The 8,192-nt window shown below is 35.2% G+C and overlaps 1 long non-coding RNA gene across 1 annotated transcript in view; it reads left to right on the top strand.

Moving 5' to 3' along the window:
* The first annotated feature begins 1,283 nt into the window (after positions 1–1,283).
* Positions 1,284–8,192, top strand: part of LOC106725603 — a 19,021-nt gene continuing 12,112 nt past the window's right edge. Inside the window, exon 1 of the long non-coding RNA XR_001361526.1 lies at positions 1,284–1,293. This is a non-coding gene — a long non-coding RNA (uncharacterized LOC106725603). The remainder of the gene's footprint in view (positions 1,294–8,192) is intronic.

The following is an 8,192-nucleotide window of genomic DNA, read 5'->3' as shown; positions in this document are numbered from 1 at the left end:
TAAGTTTAAGAACTTTTAGTCAGCATGTTCATTCAGTGAATATTTATTGGCTGCCTACTCTATGTAGAATATTGTTTCAGATATGAAGTGTATAATTATGACCCAAAAGAAGAAACAAGTTCTAAACATATGGGGCATGTGATTTAGTGAGGGAAAGAAATAATTTCATTGTCAAGAGATTTGAAGAAAATACATATCAAGAGGTAATAAGAAAATAATGGTTTTAGTGTATGTATTCTTGGGTATGGGTGGGTAAGTTGACTAAAATAGTGTAGTAACAGATGACATAGAATTTTGTTTCTCACCCATTAGTAATGAACATGTATTCATTTCTCAAGACTCAGTTTATATTACCTGTTTTATTCAGCCATTTCTAGTCCTTCCAGAACAGCGGTTCTCAACCTGTGGGTCGCGACCCCTTTGGGGGTCGAACGACCCTTTCACAGGGGTCTCCTAAGACCATTGGAAAACACATATATAATTACATATTGTTTTTGTGATCGATCACTGTGCTTTAGTTATGTTCGGTTTGTAACAATGAATACATGCTGCATATCAGATATTTACATTACGATTCATAACAGTGGCAAAATTACAGTTATGAAGTAGCAACAAAAATAATTTTATGGTTGGGGGTCACCACAACATGAGGAACTGGATTAAAGGGTCGCAGCATTAGGAAGATTGAGAACCACTGATCTTGAAGGATATTTTAAATCACTGTTAATTATGTGTGTGTATATGTGGGGGGGGGTACATGATTAATTTCAAACACCTGCTGCAGGCCCAATATCTGGCAGCTACAGACTCACAGAAAATGTCCATTAGCGTATCTCTAAAGGACTGAAAACAGAATTTTGATAAGTGTGTAATAAGAACATTCTGCTAGGAAGATTCATGGCAAGTCCAGGCAACAGGAAACATCCCTATGTGATTAATTTATAGTGCATGTGTGGAAGTACAGTAAGAATTTAGATAGAAAATCTAAGTCTAACAGCAAGCATATTATATTTCCTTAGCTGACTCAAAGGACTTCAAACGCAGTTTGTCCATCATAACCCCCAGGGCTTTTTCTTACAAATTTGATCTAATTTAAATGTTTTCTTTCCAGAACAAGGCCTCCTTATCCATTTAGTTGGACCAGCCAAATACCTAAGAGTAATTCTTAACTCTCCCCTCTTTCACCTTCTATATCCAATGTATTAATTACCAAGATCTTAAATTTTAATTTTATAAATCCTGCAGAGCTAGATTCTCCCACCCTTACCCTATATTTTAATTTAGTTGGGTAGAGTCTAGATACTGGGATTTTTAAAAATCTTCCCAAGTAATTCTAAGGTACAGCCACATTAGATGACTTGATAATTGATTATTTGGCTTCGGGATTCCAGAAGAAAAGATAAAATAACCTCCCCACGGGACATGTTGTATATCAGAATCATAAATATGAAGTATCTCCATGTCTGAACATGTGTGAACAAACCTAAATACCTTCATCATATCAATAATCTTAGTAATTATGGATGGGGAAGGATCATTACTGTTTCATATATTGACTTTTAAATTAAAGCCATATCTTTAACTTATTTAAAATTGTCCCAGTTAAAATTGGGAATGGAAGAAAAGATCATGCTAACCTGGAAGTTATTTATGACTCTACTTGTCAAGAGCAATTCATATTAAAATGTGACATTAGAATTACATTAGATAATATCATTTAAAATTTGGGTCCATCTTCTATGGTATACATCAAGAGTTGGCAAGGTTTTCTGTAAAGGGCCAGGTAGTAAATATTTAATAGTTTGTGGGACATATGGTCTCTGGAACTGCTTAGCCTTGTCATTGTAGCATTAAGTAGGCATAGACAATATATAAATGAACGATTATGGCTTTGTTCCCATAAAAATGTATTTATTATTTATAAAAATAGATGGTAGGCTGGTTTTGCACCACAAGCCAGGCCATATTTTGCAAGTCCTGGTCTACATTAGTTGAAATCTCTTTTCCTCATTTTTTGATCCAGTGCTAAAAGCTTAAATAGTAGAAAAGTATATTGAGGACATTATTTATGATCTTTTGGGGCCAGTCTAACTAGGATGAGACTGGTGAGGCAAGTGAGGCACTGTTGTCAGGTACAAAACTTAAGGGACACTAAAAAACTCAGCAATTAGATAAATAATATTTATGCAATATGAAAAAATTGGCAAACTATAACCCAAGTGTCCACTGACTTTTTTTATAAACAAAGTTTTATTGGAACCAGGACTAGGATTAGGTTGAGGTGAGTAAGATAGGGGTATGCAAGGAAAGGGTAGGATCTTGCCATTATTTAAAATTTTGATATTTTGCTTATGATTTTTTGCATTAATTTTGGTTTTCTAAAATACTGCAATAAATATTATTTATATTGATTATTGAGTTTGGAGTCTTCAAATTTTGTGCCCCAGGCAAGTACTTCAGTTTCAGACTATTTCAAATATTTCCCTTTTTTATAAATCTTCAGTAAGGGATTCCCACTGTGCTGAAAATGAGTTTTAGGTCCACCCTTGAAAAGGTGAGATATTACCTGACATACAAATATTATAATATTCTATGTGTTTGCCACAAAATACATTAGAAAACCCAGTCTATGTGACTTATTTGGAACTTCTATTAACCACTGACTAGCTTTGTAAGTGTGAAGTTCTATTGTGTGTAGTTTTTTTAAACTTATTTGTATTCTATTTTTAATTGATTCATCATATGTTCATTGATGTCCAAAAATCTATACCTACATATTCTTAGGTATACAAAGAAGGAAAAATCTTTTCCTTTTAAATATATTTTACTGATTTGTTACAGAGAGGAAGGGAGAGGGATAGAGAGTGAAACATCAATGATGAGAGAGAATCATTGATCGGCTGCCTCCTGCACGCCCCATACTGGGGATTCAAGCCTGCAACCTGGGCATGTGCCCTTGACCAGAATTGAACCTGGGACCTTTCAAGTCCACAGGCCGACACTCTATCCACTGAGCCAAACCGGTTAGGACAGGAAAATCTTTATTTTTATTTTCAGGTCTTATACTGTGTTTGCTATACACAGAATATATGTTCAGTAGATTTTATTGAGTCATTTAACAAACATTTGTTCTGTGCCTACCATTGATTGGACAACACACAATGCTGGGTGACCTCAGAAAAGCAGAAAAACGGTTTCTTGATTCTTGTTGATAGTACAGTAGTCATGCTGACCATTCTCTTAAAGAGGGGAATGTATATGAGTAGGTAAAACCTTAGAAAAACAAGTGTATTATTATGCTTGGTTTGAGGAATGGGCAGAAGTAGCCCGTGGAAAGGTAAAATGCTGAAGGTTCTAGTACCAATTCCAGTGTTTAATTTGGTGTGTGTGGGCAGGTTCCCTCACATGTCCAACTCTTCTCCCAACACCAGCTGGGTATCCTAGACTCTCACTCAATTCAGATACTATCTGTCTAGAATCTAGATAGAGAGCATCAGATCCCACAGTTTAAGTTCAGTTCCACAAGACACCCCACCCCCACCCCCACCTCCCAAGTCCAGGTTTCATCTGTGTTTCTGACAGACTTGCTGTAGATGGGAGGATCCAATGAATCCCTCTTTGGGTTCAATTAATCTTCTAGAGTAGCTCACAGAACTCAGAGAAACACTCTACTAACTAGATTACTGATTTATTATAAACTAGGACTCAGGAAGAACCAGATGGAAGAGATGCATAGGGAAGGTATGAGGAATGGGTGCAGAGTTTCTATGCCCTCTCCAGGTCCACCTCTCTCCCCAAATCTCCACATGTTTGCCAACCTGGAAGCTCTCTTAACCCCTTTCTTTTTGAGTTATCTATGGAGGCCTTATTACATAGGCGTTATTGATTAAACCATTGGGTATTGGTGATTGATTTAACCTCCAGCCCCTCTTCCCTGGATGAAATAGGGGTGGGGGAGTGGGACTGAATGTTATAATTTTCTATTTCTGGTGGCTTCTCTGGCAGCCGGTCCCATCATCAGGTGCTTCTAAAAGTTGTAGTGGAAAGAGCCTTGTTATGAAAATAAGGTGCTCATTTCACCTTTATGGGTCTGAATTGACTTCAGGAAATGAATACAAGACCAAATATTACAACAAAAGATGTTCTCATTGCTCTTATCACTAAGGAAATTCCAAGGGATTTGGGAGCTCTGAGCCAGGAACCATGGATAAAGAGCAAATATATATGAGAAGTATACTTTGGACATCTTAATCACCAAATACATATATTTTTAGAAATCATATCACAGAAAGGCATACACTTATTGCATACCCAAAGTTTACCTTCATTTTCTTCAGAAGCCTTCCAGAAAGGGCAGCTGTTGTCTTTATAGACCAGCCTTCCTGAGGTATTGTGACTTCTTTATGGCATGTAAGTCACAGTAGAATTGTTGTTATTATGCTTTACTGTTGTCCCTGAATACAGAAAGAAAAAACTCAGAGAAAGTAGGGAGACTGGTAGTGCCACTAGAATATAAACTACCATTTTAACTCTAGTGGTGACTCAAAGAGATATGTCTCCATGGTCATGTAGCGATGTGATTCTGTATAGTTTTGGGGAATTAGTTCTGAAAAATGTGAACTTCCCTAATTTTTCCCACCACAACTAAGACCCATGTATAATTCCAACAGGACTTCATTAAAGGTTGAATAGAGAGTAAGTAAAAACAGATAACCTAATGGAAATAAAACAGCTAACCACTTTAATATTCCATAGTTTGAATTCAGAATTCTTACCAGTTTAACTTTTGGCTTAGCACCCGACTAGCTTGCACTTCAATTGCTAACTCACCTCTCTCACTGGAAATACTAATGCTCCCCCATTGCTATACCTCAGAGTTCTCCTCCAATTTTTCCCAACCCTCAGAATTATTTCCTTTCTTGTTTAGTTACCATTTTGTATTCTACTCCAGGATTAAGGTTTTCTGAGGATAACAGACAGTGGATTGTCCTTTCCTATTCTAAAGATTGTCTAATTCTTGAAAGGGTCAGCTAGCACCCCATGACTCAGATATGCTAATGCATTTCACAGCATTTAGAAGTTTTATTCATTCTTTGACTATAATTAAAGAATAGCGTGCATTCTGGTGTAACAAATACATTCTGGTTGTTTTCATATTTTTTTTCCAGTGTCAATAAATAGAAACTCAAGGTTACCTCTTTCACATAGATTACAGAAAAAACTAGATTTAGGAAAAAAATAAATCCCCCATGTATTATGTAGAGGGCTACTTCTGCCACAGTTACATTTAATTTATACTATGAATAGAAAACAATATCTTAGTCTGAATCATGTGCATTTGTATGATTTTTGTGCATTCCTGAATTTCATAAGAATAGTGATAGATATATAATGGCATAATGGAAGGGTTCACCAAAGGAGTTGATTATAAAACAAAATGAGAATCAGCTCCAAGGGAAATTTCAGTTTCTGCACTGAATGCCTAAACAGAACGAGGAGAAAAAAAATACATGTTTTTTTTTTCTTTTCAATATACCCAACAAAAGGTTTGGTATTTCCATATTTGACACAATATTATAATTAGGTTATGATGACTGGCCAGTGTATTCTATACCATATCCTCAACTAACCCTAATGATTTTTTAAAGTAAGAATCAAGAAATAAATCTTATTTTGAATGTTAAGTTTTCACCTGGAGAATGTTCATAATATCTATTAGAATTCAAATGAATATTATAAAATCTAAAATAAACAAAGAACTCTAAGTAAGATTTACTTCTTCTGACATTTGGGGAATATTATAAAATCTAAAATAAACAAAGAACTCTAAGATTTACTTCTTCTGACATTTGGTTTGTAATATATCTTCTAGATATAATACATATTTTTTTTCTCCAGATTAAGAATAGATTATGTGCATTGCCTCTCACCAAAAAATAAAAATAAAAAAATACATTCACTAGGTAGAAGTTTTTTAATAGCCCATATTTAAATGTTAGAAAACAAATCTAGAGAAATAAGCTGCATCCTTTATGTACTCCAATGAAACAATAGCACCTGTCCTGGTAATCTCCGGCTGCATAACACACCACCCCAAACTAAGTGGCTTAAAATAGCAACAGTAATTTATTTTGTTCATAAATCTGCAATTTGCAGTGAAAGCTCTCCCTTTTTCCAAGGAGCATCATCAACTCAGAAGCTGGTGATGACTCATTTTCTTGGGGCTAGAATCATCTCAAAGCTTCTTCATTCCTATGTCTAGTGATTAATGGTAGCTGTTGGCTGGAAACTTGTCTGACACATGTAGGTGGGTCCTCTTCTTTGTGATTACTAGGCCTCCACTAATAGTAAGTGTCCCAAGAGAAAAAAGTAGAAATGAGTGGCAATTTTGTAGGTAGCCTCAATGACATTTGCCATAATTCTACTGGTCAAATTAGTCACCCAAGTTAACATAGTTTCAAAGGCAGGGTAGACAGACACCACGACTCTAGGCATATACCTCCTCCCATTATTGTAAAGCGATAGGAAAGAAAGACTTGAAATTCCTGGAGATGAAAATAAAGCTCAGTAATGAATAACCATGGAACTTAATTACATGGGCCATTATTTTATTTTCAAATATCTTATTGAAGTAATGGAATTATAAAATTGATATCAGTAATGCACAATGTCAAGCAACCACTGCAGAAGTTATTTTACAATGAATAACAAATACCAATCTTAGATGTTTAATTTTAAGATTAAACATCTAAGATTGGTGCTAAAATAACTGGCTTGAACACCCAAGCTTTGGAAAATAAATAATATATCTGAATGTGTTTTGCAAATATCACAGCATTATTACAGGATGAAATTTATACAAAGTGTATACATAAAATGTTAAAATTGTTGGATTTTTTTATGCATATGAGGGAACTCAAAATTCAACTGTTCTGCCAGTTTAAGAGCAAGCAACACTTACAAAAAGAAGCCAATTGTCTTTCGATATTGGGAGATTCATTTACTTGACTGTCTAAGAATTTATAAATTTCACTCATTGATCATCTCATTGTTCAGGACAGTAAAGGCATTTTAATCTCTATATTTGTCAACTAATAAAAAAGGACTACATGCAGTTGTGTGTGTGTGTGTGTGTGTGTGTGTATTTTTGAAGTGCCCTAATGAAAGTCATTTAGCTACAGAGAGAAACAGGAATTTGGTAGTGATACAGCAGCATCCAATCTAGATTTTTCTTCGATTAAATAGAACAAAATGGGAAAGAGAATATTACTGCCTAAAGCCATCTATGTTCTGAACCAGGGATACTCCCTTTCCTAGTCACTGATGTCAGAGTAAAGGAGTATTTACTCATTTACACAGTTCTAAAGTTTCTCTCTTTCCTGCTTCCTAATTAGGATTTTTGCTGATTTCCATTTTCTTCCACTTGTTTTCAAGCATTCATTACTGGTGTCAGAGAAGAGGAACAGGGTTTTGAAAGGAGCAGAAAACAATATGTGCATGTGTTGGTTTCATTTTACTTACAATTATCATTCTTTAACCTAGGAATTCAAAAAATATTTTCTGAATCACTTTGGAAGTTCTATTTTTAATTTTTTGAGAAATCTCCATACTATTTTTTCAGAGTTTATTTAGGAAAACAACTCTTCTGAAGGGTAGGGGGTTGTAACACATATGCTTGGCCAGAGTCCAACTAGAGGCCACATGTGACGAGGGAGATAGATTGGTGTTACTACACCAAGCACATCACTTCTATATGAAGCCCTCTGAATTTATTAAAGCCTGGGCCCTGGAGAGAGGGATGTTCAATAACACACGCGTGTCATAGGTTCTAAATCACTGTGCTCAGCCATGGGTTATTGTTAACCATAATACAGCCACAATTGCCGCTCGCTTGAGGTTTATCCTCTAGTTGAAAAAATGGGTATTGCACAAGAAGCAATTTATTGTCCTACAATCAAGTGATTGATGATAATTAAGGAAAGAGTCAATGAACAAATATATAACATCTCATAATAAAAATCTTAAAGGCTTTTCTGCTTTTCAATCTTTGGAACCTGCTAGTGGTTCATGATTATTGAAAGGATCAGAAAAATAGAACCATTACTTCTATCTTTTGAGATTTTTTTAATTTAAATTCTTTATTGTTTAAAGTATTTCATGAGTCTCCTTTTCCTCCCATTGACCTCTCCCCG

This window comes from Myotis brandtii, unplaced genomic scaffold (assembly GCF_000412655.1).
Source record: "Myotis brandtii unplaced genomic scaffold, ASM41265v1 scaffold1755, whole genome shotgun sequence".
In the NCBI taxonomy this organism is placed as follows: Eukaryota; Metazoa; Chordata; class Mammalia; order Chiroptera; family Vespertilionidae; genus Myotis; species Myotis brandtii.
The sequence above is the reverse complement of the archived record's forward strand: the minus strand, read 5'-3'. Positions and strand labels throughout refer to the sequence as shown.